We start from the raw sequence: 26,327 nt of genomic DNA, 5'->3' as shown, positions 1-26,327 counted from the left end.
AGATATGTGTACATATACATGCTATATATGTGTACATACATATATATATATACGTATGTATGTATGTACCTGGGCTTATATATGTAATAGATACACACAAACATACATGAAAATCATTTCTATAACACTCACTTTGTGCTAGTCACCATGCCAAGTACTTTACAAATACTGACTCATTTGATCTTCCCCACAGCCTTGCAGGGTGGATGTTCTTATTAACCCCATTTTGCAGGTGAGGAAACTGAAGCAAAAAAAGGTTAAGTGATTTGTCTAAGGCCACATTTTGGAACTCAGTTCTTCCTAAATCTAGGCCTAGTGTGCTATCCACAATATGTATGTGTATATGTCTGTATGTATGCATGTATGATATGTGTATGACATATCCCATTTATGACAACTGTAGAAAAATAACTTCTCATTAATACTAGCATATGTGTGTATCAGATTGTATACATACATATATGTGCATGTAATACATATATAATGTACACATATGCATGTGTCTTATAATATACAATGTATATACTCATATGCACACATGCTACATATGTACGATCTGTGTTGTACATTCACATGTAATATGACATCTTATACTATATTATATACATACAATATAAATGTCATGCTTATATATTATATGTACACAAAATATGTGTTTGTGTATAGATATATAATATATACATATATAACTAACTTTAACATATGCACATATACACACATACATGTACACATACATATCTGTGTGCTCTGTATATTGTTAGGCAGTGTGATTTAGTGGTTGTGAAGATGATATTGGATTCAGGTTGGATTTCCACTTCTGATGTGTGTGTACTCACACAACACACTCACACATATCTATATATACACAATATACATGTAATTTATATATTTGTGTCTCAAGTGTGTATATACATGCATGTGTATGCATATTATGTACACATATGTATAGGCATCATATACACAAAATATGTATGTATTCATATGCATATATGGATATAGATGCTACAACACATGTTTTATGTGTATACACATATTTAATGTGCCTTACTCTATATTATATACAGATATCATATATATATTACCACACAAAAAAAATATATGTGTATGTTTATATTGGTGCATCTAACTCTAACATGTGCATGTGTGTATATGTATGTACACATATATGTATACAACACATACAAAATATGTGTATATTGAGTATATTATTAGGCATTTTGGTTTAGTGACTATGCCGCTGACATTGGATTCAGACTGGAATCCCACACACACACACACACATATATGTATGTGCATATATTCACATATAAAATTCTATGTATATTTCATATACACAGTTCATATGTGTATATATACTCATATGAATAGATGAGTATATATACTATACATAAGCAGTGGATATGTGTGCATAAACATTTAATATCGCTTATATATTTATAATAAACACATCATATGTTATCATGTATGCACAGACAAACTATATGTGTATATTTGTACATATTGTGTGTAGATGTATACAGACATGTTCCTGTAGGCATCTCAGACTCAGTATTTTCAAAACAGAAGGCATTATTTTGCAACACAAAAAAGGAACAAAAAAGAAATTTACATGATAGCTTTATTATATTTTGAAAGAATAGCAAGTTGTACATAGTAGATTTGCAGTTTCATGTGCAATCTTATTTTTATTATACTATGTTATGAGAATATATGTTTTATTCCATAAATTAAATTTTTTTTTAAACTTTTGATCATGTTGCCCCTCTATTTTGTAAAATCCAATGGCTCCCCATTACCTCTAGGATCAAATATAGATTCCTGTCTTTGACACTTACAGTTTTTATGACCTGAACCATATTACAGCCCCCTATGTACTCTATAGTTCAGTTATGTAGGCATAGTTGTTGTACCTCCTCTATGGTGCTCTATGTCCCTTCTCCATTCCTTTGCACAGACTGCTACCCATTTGTGGAATGCTCTCCTTCTTCCCCTCCATTTCTTACTTTACTTGGCTTTCTTTAAGCCTCAGCTCAAACTGAGAAACAGCTAGATGGCATAGTGGATGGAGTACTCAGGAAGATCTGAACTCAAAATCTGATCTTAGATATCAGTTGAGTGGCTTGGACAAGTTATTTAACTTCTGTCTGCCTCAGTTTCCTCAATTGTAAAGTGAGGATGATAATAATATCCACCTCCCAGGGTTGTTATCAGGATCAAATGAAATAATATTTGTAAAGTACAGTGCCTGACATATAGTAGATGCTTAATAAAGGCTTGTTTTTCTTTCTTTACCAAGCATTAATTCCTCCATGAGGGTTTTATTAGTTCCATCTCTGCCCCCTCTAGCTGCTAGTATCTTCCATTCTAATGTTATCTCTCATCTACTCAGTATTTATTGCACATGTACTGATGTGTGTACATATTATGTATATGTGTATATATACATATATATATGTAGGGAACATATAATGAAATGTGTTCTAATGTATATATGCAGTAATATATGATCTACTATATTATATGTAAATTATATGTAGTTGTCCTCCATCAGACTGTTAGTCCCTTGAGGGTAGGGTTCTTTTTTTATTTTGTTCTCTTTGTATTTCTAGTGCTATCACAGTGAATATAAAAGTTTAATAAGTGCTGGTTGATTGACTGATTGCTTGATCAACAGTGTCTGCAGTGTCTCAACCCTAGACTGCAAGGGGTTGAGTAATGAGTGATTTGATGTATCATACTGACTTTTCAAACATCCTTACATTCTAGGTAAAATTTCTATTTGAATAATTCTTTGATGTATTCCAATATTTTATTTAATGTTTCCATACTTTTATATATATTTGGAGTATGGATGCATATAATATATGGAGCATATATCATATATGTATATTATATGTATGTATGTGTGTAGCTATGTTGATATATATTTAGACAGATATACACATATATATTTATGTATATATAACATACAGTTTCCAATTTTTGCCATATCTTTGGCAGGATTGAGAATGAGGACCATATTTGTTTTTAAGTTATGATCAGGTAAAATGTGGACATTTTTTCGTCTTTGTATTGTATATTTTATGTGTGTGTGTATACATTGACAGGCAGTGAGTTTTAGTGATAAGTCAGCTGATCTTGGATTTAAGAAGACCTAGGTTTTGGTTCTTCTGATGTATATGGACTATATGACTCCTGTTAAACTGTTGAAACTCTCAGTGCCCCAAGCAAGTTCCTAAAATGATGATAAGTTTCAATGCTTTCAGGTCTGCATCTGTAAAAGGAGTTTCTTTACTAGGGGTACCCTATGCTAATGAAATCCCAGTTCTAGACATGATGATGATAGATTGATTTGTGTGTGTGTGTGCGTGCATGTGTGTCCACTACACTATAGCTATTCACATACGTACATACATACATACATACATACATACATACATACATACATACATACACACACACACACACTCATTTCCACATCCTGGATATCTCATTGTATCAACCAACATTTTAACCAAATGAGAAATCTGTTCAGATTGGGGAGGAACTTGGTAACATCCTGTGGGATCTGTAAAAAAAATCGGCAAGATGGATCAGATTCCAATAAAGTCAAGCAAGCAGACAAAAGAGAATATTTTAGTTAAATTTTGGGGAAAGAATGCATTAGGCAGTCAAGAGAAGATCTCCAGATTTATCTGGTCTTGGTTTCCTTCTCCTATATCCTCCTCACATGACCAATGGAAGACTTGTAAACTTTGGAGTATGGTAGCACTTATCATTTTCTCATTGGTATCCTAACAACATCTCTACATCAGCTGATGACAGTGTGTAAATCAGGAGCCAAGGACAGAATGAGTGAGATGGGAAAAGGCAGATTCAAAGCTACATAAGGAGCCCAGAAGAGAAACTATGCCACACCTAAGGAGGACCACCTTGAGGACTCCAACAAAAGGATATCTAGGAACTGAATTATCCCTTTGCTATGTACTGTTTGAGTCTGAGACCACTGTCTTCTGGATTCTGAGTGTTCTGATCAGAAAATGTATGACAGACTTTTAGGAAAATGTTTGTACCAACTATATTGTCATAAATATGTCATAAATATAAATATTCTGAAAGCTAATTAAATCTGGCTGAATAATTGACATCTATGGATAATCATAGCAGAAAGAAAACCTTAGGGGCTGTAAGCTAGAGCACTAGAAAAACATTCCCAAATATACTTTAACTTTTCCCCCATAGGCCATAAAATACCTGTAAAGAAAGACTCTCAACAAATTCTAGAGCAACCCAAGTCACAGAAAGACAGAGTGGAAGAGATTTCCAGCCTAAGGTGACCTGGAAGGACAAGGGGAAAGCTCTATCTCACAGGATGTGGAGCAGAGCTCAGCACAGCCTCAACTGTGCATCTCTGGAAGGAGTAGGACTGGAACAGGCTTCCAAAATGAAATCCCCAGAAATAGTAGCAGTTCACAGATCCTTCAACCCACAGATGCCAAAGGTCAGTGAGAGGGCTTTTTCGACCTTAGTGAGAAGGGAGCAGAGTCCACTTCTGGACCCGGTCCAAGGTGGCAGGTGAGGCTGGGCAGCAGAGACTTCTAGAGGCTATGGCAGTCAGGCAGCAGCTGGCATCCATTGTTCCATTGTTGGGTCACTGAGCATAAAGCCCCTGGGGGAATCAAGCAGCTGATCTGAATCTCAGCCCAGAGCATGGTCCTGGGGAGCACTAAGACCCTCTTTTTGACAAAAGATTCAGAAATCAAGTAACTGACTGGGAAAATGCCCAAAAAAAGGAAAAAAAATAAGACCATAAAAAGTTACTTTCTTGGTGAACAGGTATTTCCTTCTGTCCTTTCAGATGAGGAGGAACAAAGCAAACTGTGAATTTGTCAAGAAGTCAAGGCTTCTGCATCCAGTACCTCCAAAATTAATATACAATGGGCTCAGGCCATGGAAGAGTTTGAAAAGCAAGTCAGCAGCTTGCAAAAGGAGACCCAAAAAAATGCTGAGGAGAATAACACCTTTAAAAATAGGCTAACTCAATTGGAAAAAGAGGACTAAAAAGCCAATGAGGAGAAGAAGGTTTTAGAAAGCAGAATTAGCCTAATAGAAAAGGAGGGTTCAAAAGCTCATTGAAGAAAAGAGATCTTTAAAAATGAGAGTGGAGTTCAGGGAAGCTAATGACTATATGATAGACCAAGAAGTTGCAAAACAAAACCAAAGAATGAAAAAATGAAAGATAATGTGAAATATCTCATTGGAAAAACAACTGACCTGGAAAATAGATCCAGGAGAGACAATTTAAAAATTATGGGACTACCTGAAAGCCATGATGAAAAAAAGAGCTTAGACATTATCTTTCATGAAATTATCAAGGAAAACTGCCCTGATATTCTAGAACCAGAGGTCAAAATAAATAATGAAAGAATCTACCCATCACCTCCTGAAAGATACCCAAAAAGAGAAACTTCCAGGAATATTGTGGTCAAATTTCAGAGTTCCCAGGTCAAGGAGACAATATTGCAAGCAGTTAGAAAGAAACAAATCAAGTATTGTGGAAATACAATCAGGATAACACAGAATTTGGCAGTTTCTACATTAAGGGATCATATTCCCTTAGGATAGGATATTCCAGAAGTCAAAGGAATTAGAATTAAAAGCAAGAATCACCTACCCAGCAAAACTGAGTATAATACTTCAGGGGAAAAAATGATCATTCAATGATATAGAGGACTTTCAATGATTCTTGGTGAAAAGACCAGAACTGAACAGAAAATTTGACTTTCAAACACAAGAGAGACATGAAAAGGTAAACAGGAAATAGAAATCATAAAGGACTTTCTAAAGCTGAACTGTTTACATTCCTATATGGAAAGATAATATGTGTAACTTTTGAGACCTTTCTCAGTATTTGGGTAGATGGAGGGATTACACACACACACACACACACACACACACACACACACACACACACACACACACACAGATAGATAGACAGACAAACAGATAGAGAGCACAAGTTGAGTTGAATCAGAAGGAATGATATCTATAAAGATGAAATTAAGGTGTGAGAGAGAAATATATTGGGAGGAGAAAGGGAAAAATGGAATGGGGCAATCACTCATAAAAGAGATAAGAAAAATCTTTTTCAATGGAGGAGAAAAGGGAGGAGGTGAGAGAGGGAAAGTGAAGCTTACTCTCTTCACATATGGCTTGAAGAGGGAATAACATGCTCACTCAATTTTGTATGAAAATCTGTCTTACACTACAGGAAAGTGGGGGAGAAGGGGACAAGTGGGGTAAGAGGGATGATAGAAGAGAGGATGAATGGGAGAAAGGAGGAATTAGAAGTAAGCACTTTGGGAAAGAGACAAAGTCAAATGAGAGAATAAAATAAATGGGGGACAGGGTAGGATAGAGGGAAATATAGTTAGTCTTATACAGCATGGCTATTATGGAAGTCTTGTGCAAAACAACACATATATAGCTTGTATTGCATTGCTTGCCTTCTCCGTGGGGATGGGTGGGGAGGGAGGAAAAGACAGAAGTTGAAATTCAAAGTATTAGAAACAAATGTTGAGAATTGTTGTTGCTTATAACTGGGAAATAAGAAATACAGGTAACAGGGTATAGAAATTTATCTTGCCCTTCAAGAAAAGAGAGAAGATGGGGATAAGGGAAAGGTGGGGTGTGATAGAAGGGAAGGCACATTGAGAGAGGGGGAATCAGAATGCAAGGTGTTATGGGGTGGGGGGAAGGGAGAGATGGGAAGAAAAATTGGAACTTAAAATTTTGTGTAAATGAATGTCAAAATCTAAAAATAAATTAAGTAAATAGATAAATAGATAAATGAATGAATGAACGAATAAATAAATAAAACTGAAAAAAAGAATGAAAAATCATTCCCTGATCCCTCAAGGCTACCTCTAAAGCCCTAAATGGACATCACAACTACAAATTCTGGGTCTTCAAACTTCTAGTGCAAATGGAAATTTGAAGAGTGAGTTCAGAACATATGCTACATGATATTTTTTCTGTAGGACAGACACTTGGACAATACAGTCATATCCACCAAAAATCTCCTCTTCTTCATGCTAAATATCACCAGTTCCTTTAACTGATAATTTTGTGGCATGATTTCAAGTCCACTCATTAACTAGTTTGCTTCTCTCTGGGCTTAATACAGTTTGTCAATATCCTTCATAAAACAGCATACATAGGGCTGCATATTATACTACACATATGGTCCCAGCAGGACAGAGTATAGGAGGAACATAAATAACCTCTTTTGCTTTAGACATCTCATTTACATTAGGGCTTAGAGGAAAATTCATTTCTTTTTATCTGCCCCTTTACCCTGTTTCTTCCTACTTAGGTTGCAATCTATTAAAAAAAAAAACCACATTATTTTAAAATGATCTAATATCCACTCATACATTTGTTCTATTGATAAGTTAAAAATCAAATTCAAGATCTTACAATCATTCTCATTACATTTCATCTTATTAAAATTTAACTAAATTCTTTCAGCTTATCAAGCTGAAAGTTGAGGGGGTCCCCTTTTGATCACTCTGTATTATTATTCATTCACCAACTTAGGATAAATGCCCAGAACAGTTAAAAACCACACAAATTTATAATTTCATCCCTACATCTCAATGATTTAAATGATTCATAAATAAGGTGTGGGTGCAAAGAAACTGTTATGCTAATGAAAGCATGAACTTCGTCAATGTATTTGTCATCCTCCAATTTAGACCCAGTCTTTTGACACACTGTTACATAAATGTGTATTTTTATTATTGGTCATATGGAATGATATTGTAGGTGGGTAGATATCCATCACTTTGAATTCTGACACTATGATTAAAGTGTTATTCAAGCTGAAAGCTTTCAAAAATTGGAGTGCAGAATTTTTGTCTTTATCCCATAGGAATCTACATTAAGTGCCTTGAAAAAAAGGTGACAGCAGTTGTAACTGAAGAAATTCTGTGCTTATATGAAGAACTTCAAACACTGCTCAGAGGAATGATTTAATCACTGGTTTTACTTCATTAACTATTAAGATAAGGATGTCAATACTTTGAACAATAAAGATGGCTTTTTTATCAACACAGAACTTTATGTTCATTCATTTAACAAAAATGGACAGAATTTCCATTATGCTGTGGGTTATGGGGTACAAAGATGAATAAAATAGGGTCCCTGTATTTTTTTAAAAGGATAATATAGTGGGAAGATAGGACATATACACAAATGATTATACTATAAGTATACTATACTATACTCTACGGCAAAATTTGATGTGACATAAGAAAGAAACTGTATAATGGAGTAAGGGTAGCTAGGTGACACAGTGGATAGAAGGCTAGCCCTGGAGTCAGGAGGACCTGAATTCAAATCCAGCCTCAGACAATTAGTAGCTATGTGACCCTGGGCAAGTCACCCAATCCTGTTTGCCTCATTTCCTCATTTATATAATGAGCTTGGGAAAGAAATGGTAAACCACTCCAATATCTTTGCCAAAAAATCCACAAATGGAGTCACGGAGAGTTGTATACAACTGAAAAAGCTCAAAAACAATAAGAAATGGAGAGAAATAACATATGAAAGAGAAAGGACAGAGTTATTTTGAGGTAGGTAGAAGATCCAAAAAAGTTTCATACAGAAGATACATTGTTGATACTCAGAAGATAGGAAAAGATTTCAAAGGTATAGTTGGCTTGAACAACATTCCAGGCAAAGAAAATGGAACAGAAGAGGGAAAGTTTGGAGCAAATTTAGACAAGAGAATATAGTCTTGTCTAATTTGATTATGTGTATATGTGTGTCACACACACACACACACACACACACACACACACACACACACACACACACCATTGCAGCAGTAATTAAGCTTGGACAATTTGTCCTAGAGCATGAAAGGCTTTTAAGACTGAAATAAGGAGTTTGGAATTCATTTGTTGGTCAATTTGGAGTCATAAAAGACTTTTAAGAGGGAGGTGATAGTGAAAAGACCAGAGTAATGTTTTAGTATGTTTTTGATGGGAGTACTTTTACCGGATGCATAAATTGATCATGTGGTCTCAACTTCATCATTAAACAAATGAAGAAACTAAGGCCCAAAGAGATGAAATGCCAAAGACACAGATAATAAACAGGGTACTGAGGATTTGGAACTAAGTTTTTTACCAAAGCATGATCTTTTTAAAAAATATTTTTAACATGAATTTCTTTTGTTTTTATATCGCCTATATTCTTACTGTATCCCTACTCACATTCCTTTCCAGGAATTTATATCTTTTAACAAAGAATAGAAAAAAATGTAAAGAAATGGTTCTGCAAAACTAACCAGTATATTTGAAAGTATCTGACATTATATTACTTGCTCCACACCTATAGTCTCTAATTTCTTAAAAGAAATTGGGTTGGAGGAAAGGTGTTCTTATATCTCTTCCTTGGGTGACAATCTTGGTTATTATAATGTTGGAGCAATTATATTTTTTAATATATTTGTTGTTCTTTCCATTCATAGTGTTGCAGTCATTATTTCCTTAGTTCTGCTTATTTTACTTTGTATCATTTCCCATGGCTTCTCATTTTTCTGGGTATTCATCATATTCATGTACCACATGAATAGTCATTTCCCGGTTCATGGGCACCTACTTTGTTTCCATTTCTTTGCTACTACAAAAAGTGCTGCCAACAATATTTTGGTGTCATTGACCTCCTTAGAGAATATTCCTAGGAGTGCAATCTCTGAGTATAAAGATATGAACATTTTAATTATTTTCTTTACATAATTCCAACTTGCTCTTTAGAGTGATTGAACCAATTTTCAGTCCCAGTAGCTATGTCTTAGTGTGCCCATCTCTTTCCATTCCCTTCTCCCAGTTCCCTTTTCCCATCTGCTTTTAAGCAGTTATCTTTGAATAGTATCACAATACTGGAGGAGAAAATATTGGAGTGGGACAAGGTCCATTTTGAGGTTATTGCAAAAGTCTAGGGCGAGATAATAATGAACTCAACTAGAGTGGTGATAGTGAGAAAGGAAAATAGGGGACTGATTCCAGATAATATTGTAATATTGTCAAAACAGAATTAACAGTAATAAACAACAGATTGGAAAGATGATCAATAACAAAAGTGAGAGAAGGGGAAGCATTAAAAGATAACTCCTAGGTTTAGAAAATGACTCCAGTTCAATGACTCCAGCAATATATATGGAAATAGCTACAACAACAAAAATGAAATTGAATAGTATGTAATTATAAAAACCAGGCTTGGTCCCAGAGAAGAGAGGGAAAAAAACATACTCCCTCCTCCGTTTTGCAGAGAATGTAGAATACTGAATATACATGAGAGAAGCAATTGAAGTGTTCATTACTTTTGAAATATTTTTCCCTCTTTATAAAACAATATATTTCTTACAAGGGATGGCTTGTTCAGAAAGAGAATTGATGAGGAACATTTTAGGAAAATGAAAAAAATCAAGAAAAAATAAATTGATGAAATATATATATATATATATATATATATATATATATATATATATATATATATATATATATATATATATATATATATATATATATATATATGAAGAGAAAAGATTCACTAGCAGAGGGTAACAAAGGCAAAAGGAGACATTTACAGGAGATAAGTAGGAGTGGCAGGAATGGATAGAAGTAAATCAGTGAGAGAGACAGTGAATGGATCTTGCTTATTGGATACCTCACACATGATCTCTTCTTGACAAGCAATTTCTTTTCAAATGCAGTGAATACTATTAACAACACTGAATGTCTTTCCCAATTTAAAATGAAGATTTCTACTTCCTTAAAATTAAAAAAGGGGGGTTTTCAATTTATAATCTTTCCTTATAATCTTCATCCTACAAGGAGAAATTGTCCTGAAGTTGTACCTGTCATTGGCTTGCCCTTTCCTAAAAATGGAACCCTGCAAACCAACAAACTGTGGAATGAGAAATTAATGACAAGATATAATGACAAGCCTAGAGTAAGAAAATATGATTCAAATCTGTCCTTACACACTTATTAGGTTTATGAGCATATGTATGACCCTGGGCTAATCATTTAACCTCTATTTGTCTCAGTTTCCTCATTTATAAAATGGGAATAATAATAGCACCTACTTCCAAGAGTTGTAGTGAGGATCAAATGAGATATTGATTGTAAAGCCCTTTGCACAGTTCCTGGCACATAGTAAGGGCTATACAAAATTAGCCATTATTATTATTATTTTCACTCTGAAATATTAATTTAGTGGACCAATATTGTACTATTTTGCATTGATACTTATTAATAATAATAGTATACACACATAAGTGTATATGTATAATACATAATACATAGATATACATATATACATACATACAATTTTCTGACTTTTCTCCACCAGGTTTGGGGATATATTTATTAATTATTCCATTTAACACAGTTCCTGGCACATGATAGACACCTAATAAATGTTAACTGATTTGAATTGAGTCGGGGACACAAGTTCAAGACTAGGATCAGACACTTAGTAGCTGTGACCCTGGCTAGTCAACTTCATTCAGCCTATTTGTTCATCTGTTAAATGAGGATAATAATAGCACCTACTTTCCAGCAGTATTGTGATGATCAAATGATATAATATTTGTAAAGCATTTAGTAAACTTTAAAGTGCTATGTAAATGATAACTATTTTTATTAGATATAGGGTGAGAGTAAACAAGAAAGGTTAACACTAGATTTCAAGCACAGGTGACTTGGAGAATGGTAGCACAATGATGAAGACTTAGAGGAATTTTTAGGGAAAGTATATTCATGAAGTTTGTGAGAGAACCATTTAGTTACATCTCAGAGAAACTGCTTTTTGAGCCTCAGTTCTAATTTGAAGGAAACCTTGTTGACTTGGAGAACTCAGGTAATGAGGAACCCTATACTTGATAACTCCCATGTTCCTACCAGCTTTCTGTTCTCCAATTGCACATCCTCAGTTCCTTTAATTAATATTCTCATGGCATATTATCCAGTTCTCTCATCATGCAGATCACTTTCCTCTGAACATGTTACAGCAAAGATTAATTCTTCCAAAGGTGTAGAAGAACATAGACAACTTTTGTGCAGTGTTCAGATGAAAGGGCAATAACGGTAATTACTTCTCAGTCCTATCCTCCCCAATAAAAACAACCCTTCTTCCTTTCTATTTAACTCCAACCTCTTGCTTACTTTCTCCTCCACTTGGAGGTTCTCTCTGATCTGATCATCCATGTTAACTTGGATGATCCATGACTTCACTGTTTCTAATAAATCCTACTATAAAGAAATAAAACTGGCTTTGCAGTTTCCAGGTTCAAGGTAGAGGCAAAGATGCCTCACTCTATAATGCAGTCCTGAAAGGATTTAGAATGGGATGGGGTTGGGATAGGGAACCTGTTTGGTCTATAGAATATGGATAATAAATGTTTTGAGAGAACTATTTTCTTCAGTGAGATTTTGTTTTTTCATATATGTATAGATTTATTCCCTCTGATAGGAAATCAACTCCTTGAGAGTAGTCACTCACTGTTTCTCTTTTTCTTTCATTTTTTTTTATACCAGTGTCTATCTACTGCCCTACTTGGAACATCATAATTACTTAATAAATACTTGTGGATTGATTGATTAATACAAAATATTACTTATTTCCTTAACAAATCCTCTTATGAAATGATTTCAAATCTATTCACCATCCAGGTAGCCATCTCTTGGGTGAAATCCAATGGTTTTTCCCAAAATGTGGCATCTAGAGCTAAATACTATTCCAAACATGTTCTGGACAAGGCACAATACAGAGGGACTTAACAGGACCTCTCTTTTTCTAGAACACTATACTTCTATGAATGCACAATTTTCAAAAATAGTCAATGGATCTATTTTGTTTACTATACTTTTCTTGTCACATGAAACACATTCTGACTGGTGGGAGTGGAGGGAGTTTGTATAGTGACAGACACACATAAAAAGAAAAGAACTTCATTAAAATATTTTTAAACAAGCAGAAGGAGCAAAAAACCGGAAAACTATACAGAAAAATTTTATTTTACTTTTTTTCTAAATTAATGTACACTTTGATAAAAAACAAATTACAAGTAAGAGTTTGCCCTTCCATATACAATCATCTTTTTATTCTTTGTATATAGAACTTTTTATTGATGACTAAGTTCATAATATCTTTCTAAAATTCAATTATAAAAAATACTTCTGTGAATGCCTTGCAATAACATTAATTTTTTATGACTTCCATGTCATACTAGCTGATTCCTCTTGAACTCGCAGTCCACTAAAACCCTCAGATCGTTTTCATGAGTGACTCTGTCAGGTATCTGTGCAGTTGATCCGTTGGTCCCAAATACAGTACTCTGCAATAATTCTTCAGAGATTTTATCCTTATTAGAATTTGTCCTATTCTTTCAGCTTGTTAAGATCCTTTTAGTTCTTTTTTCTGTCATTCTGAACATTAACGCTCCCTCCTAGCACTTAAGATAAATGCCTGGAACATTTAAAAACCACACAGATTCCTAATTCCTTTCTTACAACTTTCTTATTACAAATGATTCATACATAAATAGGTGGTGGGTGCAAAGAAGCTACTATGTTAACGTACTTGTGAACTTGATAAATGTACCTTTATCTACAAAATTACACCCAAATCATTTGCCTGCTGTCACCTAAAATGTGTTTTCATTGTTGGTCATATGAAATGCCATAGAAGGTGGGTAGATATCTATCACTTTGAGTTCTGACACCATGATTAAGTTGTTATTCCATCATGATAGCTGTCGAAATTTAGGGTGTAAAACTCATTCTTTATCACATAGAGAAGTACATTAAGTGCCTTAAAACAGGTGACAGCGATTGCAACTCAAAAATTTTGAGCTTATATGAAGAATTTCAAGCACTATTCAAAAAAGAGTGTTAATCATTTTTTTCTTCATTAACCATTATACTAAGAATGCTAATTTTTCAGCAATAAATTCCTTTTTTTCTGAAATAGATTTGTAGGGTCATTCAGTAGGTAAGTAAAAATGGTCTGAGTTACTAATACTGCATGCAGCATATTATGCTAGATGGGTCAGGAGATTTGATGATGAATAAAACACTGTTCATGATTTTTTTAAGCTTAATACACAGAATAATACATAGAATAACAGAAACAGTCTCATAAAAGAAGGAAGAGAACACTGAAAAATGAGATTTCACAAATAGTTAGATAGAGGGAGGTTCAGAGAGTGCTGAAGGGGTATTTAAATTAGAACTTTAAGGCTGAGAGTATTTCAACGGTTGGAGTTGGGGTGACATTCATCCTTGGCATTTAAAAACAGGGTATGGACAAAGGCAAGCAGGAGGGAAATCTCAAGGTGGTTTTGTGAAACACATAATAGTCTTCTTGTATTGTTGGAATGTAGAGTATATAAATAGGGAAGTAGCAGGAAATCAGCCTGGAAAAGTAAATTTGTCCTGGAGCACAAAGAGCTATGAATGCGAAGCTTAAGTAGTTTGGACTTTATTCACAGTCAATATGGAGTCATTAAAAGCTTTCTAGTCAAGGAGCGTAATGAATAGAGCTGGGCATTAAGATGACTCATCTGGAAAGTGTAAGAGATTGAGGACTACAAAAGACCACAGAAGTCATCTTATCCAATATCTTCATTTTAACAATGTGGAAACTGAGTCCCAAAGAAGAAGGTGATTTCTCAAGATTACATGGGTAGTAATGGATTCTTGGGGTTGGGGAAGGAATAACAAGAGGGAAGGAAGCTAGACCATTTTGTAGGCGATTGCAGTAGTCTATGGAGTGGTAATGAAAGACTAAGCCTGAGTAGTGATAGTGAAAATGGAAAAGTAAAGGAATGATTTCAGATATTGTAGAATGAAAGGATTTGCCAACTGATTAGAAATTAAAAAATGAGGGGAAAGTAGGTGTTAAAAATAACTCCTAGGTTTAAGATAGTAATAATATTTAATCATTATAATAATTAGAATTTCTGTGGCACTTTAACATTTGCAAAGTACTTTGCATTTTATCTCATTTATTCTCACAACAACCCTGTGAGGTGGAAACAGCAACAACATCACCATCATCATCACCATCACTGCCATCATCTTCATCATCATCATTATTTTATTATATGAGGAAACAGAGTCTAAGAGAGGTTAAGTGATTTGCCCAGGACCACACAGCTCTGATGTGTAAGACAGGGTTTGAACTCAGATCTCTTCTGACTTGTTGTCTAGTATGCTATCTATATATCAGCTAGCTGCCAGTTTTTACTCAGCTGAACATCTTTTCTGTTACAAGGTTTGATCTTTCTCCTACAAGGAGAAATTGTCCTTAATTTTTACCTTCCTCTGGCTTTTGTTTTCCATTCAGTGAATGACTACTTATCCTGAGCAGAGCTTTAAGTAAGATTTTTGAAACTGGGCCTACAACCTGAGTGAGTGAGTGAGTCAGTTAGTTAATCATCAAGCATTTATAAAGCAGGAAACTATAGGTGAGGCAAAGTGCTAAGTGCCAAGAATACAAAACCAAGTAAAAGGAATGGTTGTGCTCTACCCTCAAGAAGCTGCCATTCTAAGAGCAAAAGACAACAATAAAAAGACTCAAAAAATAGGAGTGAGAGTGGGGAGGAGGCTATGATACATATGATAGAGAAGTCCTGAGCACAGCCTGATGTGAAATGAAGAGATGCTCAGCCTAAGTCCCTCTCTTAAATAGAAGCAAGTAGTCCAAAAGATCCCCTGTAAGGTCTGGAATTCTCCCACCTATGGAATCCTATACCTCCCCCATAACACTGGGAAAAGGGCAAAGAGCTCCAGATTGATTATAGGTAGTAGTTTAATCAACTTGGGTAGCTTACATTTGGGGCAATATGATGGATCCCTGCCAAGACATTAATCATCCTCAGTCTGGGTCATTGTAAGAACCCCAAAAATCTCTGTGGTAATTATAGAAAACAGACAAAGGGAGGAAGAGTGATTAAGTGTATCACTACTGATTGATGGATATTTTGGATTTTCTGCTTAGTAATGAGCTTTGGAATTTAGACAATGTTATACCCAAACATAAATTTATGTATTAATCACATCCTGGTCACATTTAGGTCATGATATTCTTGTTTTGTCTTTCATAGGTCTCTTAAGTTTTGATTCAGTAACTAAAATATGATTCAATATCTAAGTTATGATAATTAATAGTTCACCATGTTTGGCCTTCCATCTTAAGTTTTTATGACTTTTCACTCATTACTATATTTTATAGCATTTTCCTTAATCAGAACCCTATAAGCCCTCATTTTAGGGGAGTGTCTGTGAAAGGAGACAGATGTCACCCATATTGGTAAGGTTACCCACTTTTTCACTCCCTTCCCCCAGATGAGCCAAGTTTACTACCCAGCCTAATTTTGTTTGAAAACTAGGTACTGAAGTCAATTTTTTTGATATTTGACATTCAGGAAATCTAATTGTGCTGATAGGTATCAGTGGAATTGTAACATGATTTGAGGGAGAGAGCTTGAAGCCAACAGTCAAGCAAAAATTATCATAGTGAAGACAGAAAGGATGCCAGGGTTCATCCATTCCAAAACTTTGATATTTGTAGAAGAAATTAAGAAGCCAGAGAGGATGAGACTTGCCCAGAGAAATACTAAATTCAGCTCTTATGAAACTGAGGTGAAATTCAGATGAGCCCAAATCTATCAGACAGGCAGGTTTTTAGAGCTATAAGGCAGTGGTGCTAAATAGAAAGGATCCCTGCCAACTACATATTGTATTAGAAAGCCACAATTTAATATCATCTGTGTTGTATTGTATTTGTATTTGTTTTGTTAAGCATTTCTCAATTGCATGCTTAATTTCTTTCAGTCTGCATGTGAATTTTTGTAGGCCACAAGCTGCCTAGGAATTTGACATCTCTACTGTAAGGGACCTTATGGTAGGTACGTTTAAAGGTACATTTATCAAGTTCAAGTTCAAGTTAACAAGTATGTTAACATAGGTCCCTGAAGGGACCCCTTGACCAATCTTTTTATGAGACTCAGAGTTAGTGTAAAACAAGTTTTTTTCTGCCATATTGTTGAAATGTGTCCTCCCTTGAGAGTTTACCAGTTTTCTCATTGCAATCAGTACTCTTCATTCAGTGCAAGCAGATATGCAACGGATGGCACCTTTTGTCCTTCCAGGTACAACTTATCTTCTAAGCTCAATCTCCACCTTCAAGTGACCAGGAAAGTTAAAGAAACTTGGGAGGGTGAATCTTTGAGGAAAAGAAAAAGTTGGGAATGAAGAAGGCTAAGAAATTCCCAGAAAGTTATTTCCCTCCAACAGGGGTTTAAAGGTTGGCTTCCTCGCCTGCTTTTGAATTTCAATCAACCCCACTATGATTTTTTTTTTCTATAGATGGGGACAGAAGCAGTGGAGAATTCCTAGGTCTATGGAAGCATTGCTCCTTCCCACCCTAGGCCTCAGGATATTTTGAGAAACTGTGGAGAGTAAAATTTCATGACAAAAACAAGGTTGCCTCAATCACGACATAAACATCTCTAGGAAGATAAGACCCTTTAGGAGATATTGCGTCCTCTGCTTTGCAATACACCTGAAAAGTCACCTTCTTTGTAAACCATGAATGTGGGAATGGAGACTTTATCCAGCCCTCTGCTGCCCCTGAATTCGTCTTTCTCTCCAAGTAAAAAGTGCCACTCCCTAAGGCTGCCTCTGAGCTACTTCTGTCCTACACAGGGGAAAGATTTATTGAGCCAGAGGACTACCTTTATGGACCAGAACAGGTCCTCTTTCTCCAAGTCTAGGCTAGGTCAGAACTTAGATCTTACCAGCCATAACCTCTATACATCTTTCTGCTTTCACCATCCTGTCAGTGGTTCCACAAAGTCATAATTTCAGCCCTTGCCCCAAACACAAGGCTCTGTCTCACCTTTGACCCCTTACTTCTATGAAGAATATTATTGCTTGTGTGTGTAACCCAAAGTCCATTGGCATGGAATTCTCTTGTCGTTGGGAAAGAATACCTGGAGCCTGCATGAGGAGCAAGGCAGGATTAGTGAGAGTGGGAGAGAGGAAAGCACCAGACTCATCCAGTCTTCTCAGTCTTCTTTCATAACTGCAGTACTTCTGGTTTCTACCTTTGAGAGAAAAGATAAATGATGCCGAATTCCATTCAGGTCACTGAAGCAAAAGACTCTGGGAAAAAGGCAATATGAGTGGAGCTGGCATCCTCCATTATGTCCCTACGCCCAGGTTGCTACACTAAAGAAGTCAAGGAATTTGTTGGGTGAGACCTAGGACTCTCTCTTTTGGTTGAGTTGAGTTATCTCACTCCTAACGCAAGATTCTTAACTCTACTGTCTGTTCTCCTATCTTTACTTTTTCTGATGTCTGTTTTGTTATCAACTTGGATAAAAGGGTTTCTTTGTTAATTTCTATTTGTGTTCATGGTATAACTGGTGCTTAGTGTAAGGGAGTCAAACCTTGGATATAAAATTTGGGTCTCCCTTTCCTTATTATAGAAATAGAAATCAGTAATTTACTTTCACTCTGAAAAATCACATTCCCTAGAGTGATAATATTTATGGGAGCAGATATGTATAATTTTAGCCTGATAATTGCTCTCTCTGAGAAGAGTTAAGTGGCCAAGTTCCTATCCTCAACCTATTGCTGCTCCTGGAAGGAAATCTAGTCTCTTTTGGAGAAGGATAGGAGAAGAAGAGGCTAGAGATGTCTATTCTACCTCCCTTTGAGCTACATAATGACACCTCTATGCCACCCATGGGGCACAGTCCTTGCTATAATGTATGACTTTTTACCTACTCCTACTCTGCAGCAAATATTTTGCTCTTGGGAAATTACCCATAAACTGAAAGCCCTGGTTGTCTCATACTCTAGTCCTAAGTCCTAAGCATTTGCAAAAGTTGTCCTATATTCTATTTTTCAGATCCATGGAAACCCTTGAGTATAATAAAATAATTTATTCATGCATTTAGCATCCTCTTTCAATGCTTTAATTATCTGTAAAGAAAAACAGAGAAATGAGCCCAATTCTCCCCTACATTCTTAGGAGCACAAATTGCCGTAATAAAAAGGGAAGAGAAGTGTGATAGAATGAATATCTATCAAGGTTTCCCCCTTCATACCCATTCCCCCTCCCCAACACAGATTAGGAAAAGGTAAAGAAAAAAACAAAAACAAAAGCAGGAGTTGATTGTGGGGTATGGGATGAAGCAAGTTTAAAACTCTGCTTCCTTGACATGGCTTTCTGGTGGCTTCTAGTTGTGTTGAAGTGGCTTTCTCAATACCTAGGGACGTATAAAACCCCATACATGTGGGTTGTTGGGGTGAGAGATCAGCCTCTTTCACTCAGTGGGTGTCTGAGGACCATAGAAGTCACCCAAATTCTATCCAGCCCAACAAACCAGTTTCCATATGAAGACATGTATAGAAGCTAAAGTGCCTCTGCATCCCTGTTGTACATCCTTCCTATGTTAGAGCTAAGCAATTTCCTTTGTTCACTGTTCAATGACTTTTGAGTACCATTTCATCCTGACATCAGACTTGAACTGTTGGTTTGCTGGCATCAGGTCCATCCCTAACAATAATCCTACTTTGTGACTTGAAAACTGTCCCCTAGAATTGAATCTATAATAGAAAGTCAAATTTTCTTTTCAGCTCTGGTCTTTTCATCAAGAATGCTTGAAAGTCCTCTATTTCATTGAAAGTCCAATTTTTCCCCTGAAGTATTATACTCAGTTTTTCTGGGTAGGTGATTCTTGGTTTTAGTCCTAGTTCCTTTGACTTCTGGAATATCCTATTCCATGTCCTTCTATCCCTTAATGTAGAAGCTGCTAGATCTTGTGTTATCCTGATTGTATTTCCACAATACTTGAATTGTTTCTTTCTAGCTGCTTGCAATATTTTCTCCTTGACCAGGGAACTCTGGAATTTGGCCACAATGTTCCTAGGAGCTTCTCTTTTTGGATCTCTTTCAGGCGGTGTTCTGTGGATTCCTTGAATACTTATTTTGCCCTCTGGTTCTAGAATCTCAGGGCAGTTTTCCTTGATAATTTCATGAAAGATGATGTCTAGGCTCTTTTTTTGATCATGGCTTTCAGGTAGTCCCATAATTTTTAAATTGTCTCTCCTGGATCTATTTTCTAGGTCAGTTGTTTTCCAATGAGATATTTCACATTATCTTCCATTTTTTCATTCTTTTGGTTTTGTTTTGTGATTTCTTGGTTTCTCATAAAGTCATTAGCCTCCATCTGTTCCATTCTAATTTTGAAAGAACTATTTTCTTCAGTGAGCTTTTGAACCTCCTTTTCCATTTGGCTAATTCTGCTTTTGAAAGCATTCTTCTCCTCACTGGCTTTTTGAACCTCTTTTGCCAATTGAGGTAGCCTATTTTTCAAGGTGTTATTTTCTGCACCATTTTTTTGGGTCTCCTTTAGCAGGGTGTTTACTTGTTTTTCATGCTATGCTTGCATGTCTCTCATTGCTCTTCCCAGTTTTTCCTCCACCTCTCTAACTTGATTTTAAAAATCCTTTTTGAGCTCTTCCATGGCCTGAGCCCATTGAGTGGACTGGGATACAGAAGACTTGACTTCTGTGTCTTTCCCTGATGGTAAACATTTTTCTTCCTCATCAGAAAGGAAGGGAGGAAATACCTGTTCACCAAGAAAGTAACCTTCTATAGTCTTATTTTTTTTTCCTTTTCTGGGCATTTTCCCAGCCAGTGACTTGACTTCTGAATATTCTCTTCACACCCACTTGGCCTCCAGATCTGCCCAGCCAGTGCTTGGGGTCTGAGATTCAAATGCTGCTTCCCAGCCTCAGAGCTTTGGCAGGGGCAGGGTTGCTATTCAGTGTGAGATTAGGTTCAGCTGCTCAAGTCGGGGCAGGGCTGCCTCACGGGCTCAGTTCCCTCAGGGAGTTTATGCAGAGACCTTCAACAATGGATCTGGGCTCCTGCCTGCTTGGGGAGCCCTGGTCTGCTCCCGCCTCCGCTGTTGCCTCCCTAGCGGGCCTAAGTTATGGGGGCACCCCACTTCCCTCTCGACCCGCCAAAGAGACCCTCTCACCGACCCCCGTCACCTGTGGGTGGAGGGACCTGCGCAGCACCTGGAGATTCTGTCCCTGAAGCCTGCTTGCATCTGCTCCTCTCAGTGCTGAGTGGCCGAGGCAGGGCTGTGCTCAACTCCTGGTCCACAGCTCGATGGACGTTTTGCAAGAGGTTTTCAGGCTCTCTGGAACAGAAATCTCATGTGCTCTGTTGTTCTGTGGCTTCTGCTGCTCCAGAATTTGTTGGGAGTTCTTTTTTACAGATATTTTCTGGGCTGTGTGTTTGGGGCTAGCGTATGTGAGTCTGTCTACTCCACCATCTTGGCTCTGCCCCCAGGGTCTATAGTAGAATAAATGACTGAACCATGAGCTAACAGCAATGACGAGCTTCCAGACTTTCTCATGCATATCTCAGGGTTGATAATTATTGGACATGATACCTGCAACCTCATGTGTCCCTAAAATTGATTATGTGAATCATGAGAAATAGTCGAGAAATGATCTATGACAGTATAATCAGCTAATGGTTATTAACACTGTCTGACCAACCCTGTTGAAACATCTATGTGAAACACTTTTCACTCTTTTAAGTGCTATACATACAAATACATATATATATATGTGTGTATATATATATATATATATATATGAGTGAATGTTATTGTTATTAATATTATTATCATTCCCTCCCTGTAATTTGTGGAGTTTAAGTAGAAATTTATCCTGGGATAAATAACAATATAAAATAACAAATATTTTATATTTAATGCAATTATTGCCATCCCATTGTTCTCAAAATTTTTAAATGGAGTTCACATGGAATAAGTTACTATTCTTCTATTATTCTTTTATACTTTATGTTCCATAGATTTTTGAAGAGGTGGAAAAAATAAATTTATCTTCTGTAAGCTAACTGAAAATGTCTTTAGTACCACTCTGATAGCAGACAGAAAAGCATGGATGTGCACCTCAGCTTGTTCCCACATAGCTTTTATTTTTTGTTAGATTTCCATATTTTGAAAGTTTTTCATTCTCCCTAACTGAGATATTATGAATGTTTTGTATGATCACATCTATTTAAAAATATTATTCTTGAGTTCTTATGGATCAATATTTTGTTGGGGCTATTAAAGTACTTAGCATAGTGCCTGGCACATAGTAGGGATTACCTAAATGCTTATTCCCTTCCTCTACTGCATCAATTTTGTCTGAGCTAATATTATGGTTTTGATACAATTTATATGGAGAATTCTCAAGGATATTTTAAGGTCTGTATCTGTAACAGAGGGATTTATCATTAGGTCATGATAATGAACTCCTAGCAACCAGGTTATGTCTTTTTACGTATTCAATAGGAGATAAATCTTTGTAACAATGTTTTGCACAATTTTCCCCTGTTTGTCATCTCCTTGTATAAGGAGATCTGCATTTGGCAATAAGTCTGAGCTCCTTATGGCACTCTCTGTCATTGCTAATGTCAATGACCTCATCCTGAATTGCCATCATCAGCCCATCTGTTTCTCTAACAAATCCATATAGAACAGTTTTTTTATCTGAAACTTCTTTGTAGATCTATTATTGGGTGAGTTCCTATGGATGTTACCCATGAAGGGCCTCTTAATTCCATGCTTGGTTCTTTACTATTTCAAAGGTTTCTTTTGAAGTAATTCCCTTTTCTTACATTCAATAATTATATACTATTAGCAATAGCTTGATGAAACAATACCTTCTCGAAAGTATTTCCTTGCTTTTTTATTTGTATGTACCATTTTTAACAGTCTTTGACAGAAGAGAAGAACTTAATAAATTTTTATTCATTTATTTCTCTAGTCTTTTGGCCTGTTCATCATGTGCTCTAAGAATGTCAATCCTTGTCCTGTCTGGAAAGGAAGTTTTAATCATTTGATAGGTTTCTTAGAGTAATGGTCCAGGTGTATAATTAATATGCTTGTTTTTAGCTTTCCAAATTTCTTATGATCTATTTTGCAGAACTGAAATTGCACGTTAAAACTCCTGTTGCTTGGTTATTAGTTGCTTTAAATGTGTCTCTGTCTTTCCTTAGCATACATTAACAATTTTATACTTCTCAAATCTAAATGACATATTTTAACAGGAAATATGATTCAATCTACATGGGGCTAGGTCCATATCCCATCCATCCATTCTAGAAGATTTTCTAGGCATTGTGAAAAGCCCTTTCCTCCTTCCTGTCAGTGTTTCTTTCCTATTTATCTCTCCTTGATGGACACTGACCCTTTTCTTTACTTACCTGTGGAGAGAACATAGAGTCCCTACTCTAATCTAACTCTCTAGCTTACTTCCTTCCTTCCAATAGGGATGGATCAGGCCTTTCAAGCCCTTTCTCCCAACAACTTAATAGATATGGCCACTTATACTACTTGGATAAGCAGGGAGTGAGTAACAGCCATATTTCCTGTGGGATGGAAGACTACTAGTCTTTACCATCTGCCCTGAGATAATGATCCATTTACCCTCATCATCGTCTCTCCACTGTACACTTGGGCTCACTAGGCCTTACTCAGTACCCTGCCACCATACCCTCTAAACCTCCAGGCACTGTTACTTGATATGCAAATGAACTCTGAGAAAGGGGACAGGACCTTGTCATTTGTCCTGTAGCTTTGTTCTTAGAACCTCTGTGCCCTTTCTTCCAACCTGTAGCTGAACCTTCTGATGCGTGTTGTCCCCCCTCAAAGAGAATGTAAGGTCTTTGAGAGCAGAGATTATCTTGTTTTTAGATTTGTATCCCCAGCACTTAACATAATCCTTGGCATGTAGTACCCACTTAAGAAATATTATTTTCATGATGATAATGTGTTGTACAATCATTAAGTCTACTTGGTAAGATTCTAAAGGGAGCTAGGTGGTACAGTGGATCTTAAGCCAGGAAGATCTGAGTTCAAACATGGCCTTAGATATTTATTAGCTGTGTGATCCTAGGCAAGTCACTTACTCTTTGTTTTCCTCAGTGTTTCCAACTGTAAAATGGAATAATAACTTCATCTACCTCACAGGGTTGTTGTAAGAATCAAATAAGATAATATTTACAAGGCACCTAACAGTGCCTGGCACAGTTGTTATTCAGTCATGTCAAACTCTCATGACCTCATTCGGGGTTTTCTTGGCAAAGATATTGGAGTGGTTTGCCATTTCCTTCTCCATCTCATTTTATAGATGAGGAAACTGAAGCAAACAGGGTTAAGTGACTTGCCCAGAGTTACCCAGCCAGTATCTAAGGTCAAATTTGAACTCAGGAAGATGTTTTCCCAACTGTAGACCAACACTCTGCCTAGCTACCCAGAAAGAAAAAACTATCAAAGCAAAACAAAATTTGAAAACAAACTGAACTTCAAGTTTACCTTCACATTTATTGTTGCTCAGTCGTGTTTGACCTTTTGTGATTTCATGTGGGGTTTTCTTGTCAAAGATACTAAAGAGATTTGCCATTTTCTTCTCTAGCTCATTTTATAGATGAGACAACTGAGACAAGCAAAGTTAAGTGACTTGCTCAGGGTCACACAGATAGTAAGTGTCCAAGACCAGATTTGAACTAAGTTCTTGATGCCAGGGTCACCTAGCTTACCCTTGGCACATAGAGGCACCATATAAACCCTTATTCCCTGTGTCCCCTGCCTACATAAATGAAACAACTGTGGATAGTTGTAAAACAATCTTTAATTAGTAGCTAAACCATAAGGTGAGCAGTACAGGTGTTACAGGGGCTTAGAAGAAGGGATCTAGGGAAGACAGGACTATTTAAGGGAAGATTTAATGGAAGAGGTAAGATCTGGATTGTAGTTTCAAAGGATAGGTAGGATTTAGATAGATGTGGCTTCTAACTGTGGGGAAAACATAGTATGGTAGCATGGATGTTAGGATAGCACTTTTGAGAGATGAAGGTACAATGGAACAGGGGAAACTAATATGATCTTTGCAGATGAAGCATATTGGGTAATAGTGGAAAATAACATTGAATAGAGTCTCCAGACTTGTGTGGATTAGCATCTTTGGGAGATTTATAGAAAAACATCAGACTGTCATGTAGAACAAGAAGGTATGGAGAGGTTGAGAGCTTCAAGACCTTCCTTAAAGGTCATATAGTTCAATTCCCTCCTTTGACAGAAGAGTAGATTGAGGCACAAGAGAAATTAGGACACTTACTTAAGGTCCCATCAATATTAAGTGGCTAAATTAGGATTTCAATCCACATTCTCAGACTCCAAATCTGGTATTTTTACCACTGTACCATTTGCTATCTGCATCAGCAGATGGAGTACAGAGAGAAAAAAAGCCACTGATTCACCAAAGTAAAGAAGCTGAGGCAAGGCAGTGAAATGCTGAGAGTAGGACTCAGAAACACAGGGGTCCAGTCCATGATTTGCTAATTAGCTATGTGAGCCTGAGCAAATTATTTCATTGCTCTGGTCCTCAATTTCCTCATTTGTAAGATTAAGAAATTAGATGAGCTCTTGCCTGTGATTACTTTAGTGTAGAGATCTCTAAGTGTATAAACTCCCTCTGCTGATATAGAGCAAGCAGCAATGTTCAACTTATAGTCTTGGCTGGTTGCCTGAGGCAATAGAAGTTTAGGAACTGCTCTTGTTAACAGAGCATGTGTACTATGTGTCAGAGGCAGGATCTGAGCACAGGTTTTGCTGCTTCCACTTCATGATAGTAAGAGCAAGTAACGATATTAGTAGGAGGGGTAATTGCCTTGGCAAGTTGTAGATCCATAGAATTTTTAGAAAAGTTGTATTCTTCATAAGTGATATATTCAACTTGTTTGAAAACAGTTTGTACTCTTGGATATATTAAAACATTTGGCCTTCAATCTTGCCTTAACTGTCCATTTATTTACTAGTCCCTTAACATCTCGAAAGCACTTTGGAAAACTTTAAGTACTATGTGAAAGCTATTATTATTTTTCTTTAGAAAATGTTTTATTGATCTAATCCTTTTCACACCAACTACCTATACCACCAGCCCACTCCTCCCCACCCCCACCAAACCTCACCTGTAACACAGATGCAAACAAATCAACATACTAAGAATATTTCATTCCACCATCACCACTCCCCACCAGGCTATCAATCTCATGATGAATTTTTTGGCCAACTGGTGAAACAAGGAGATACATATAATATTGACATCAGACTTCTGTGACTTCAGCCATAGTGACAGACAGGTGGA

This window comes from Notamacropus eugenii, chromosome 6, assembly GCF_028372415.1.
Source record: "Notamacropus eugenii isolate mMacEug1 chromosome 6, mMacEug1.pri_v2, whole genome shotgun sequence".
Lineage (NCBI taxonomy): Eukaryota > Metazoa > Chordata > Mammalia > Diprotodontia > Macropodidae > Notamacropus > Notamacropus eugenii.
The sequence above is the reverse complement of the archived record's forward strand: the minus strand, read 5'-3'. Positions refer to the sequence as shown.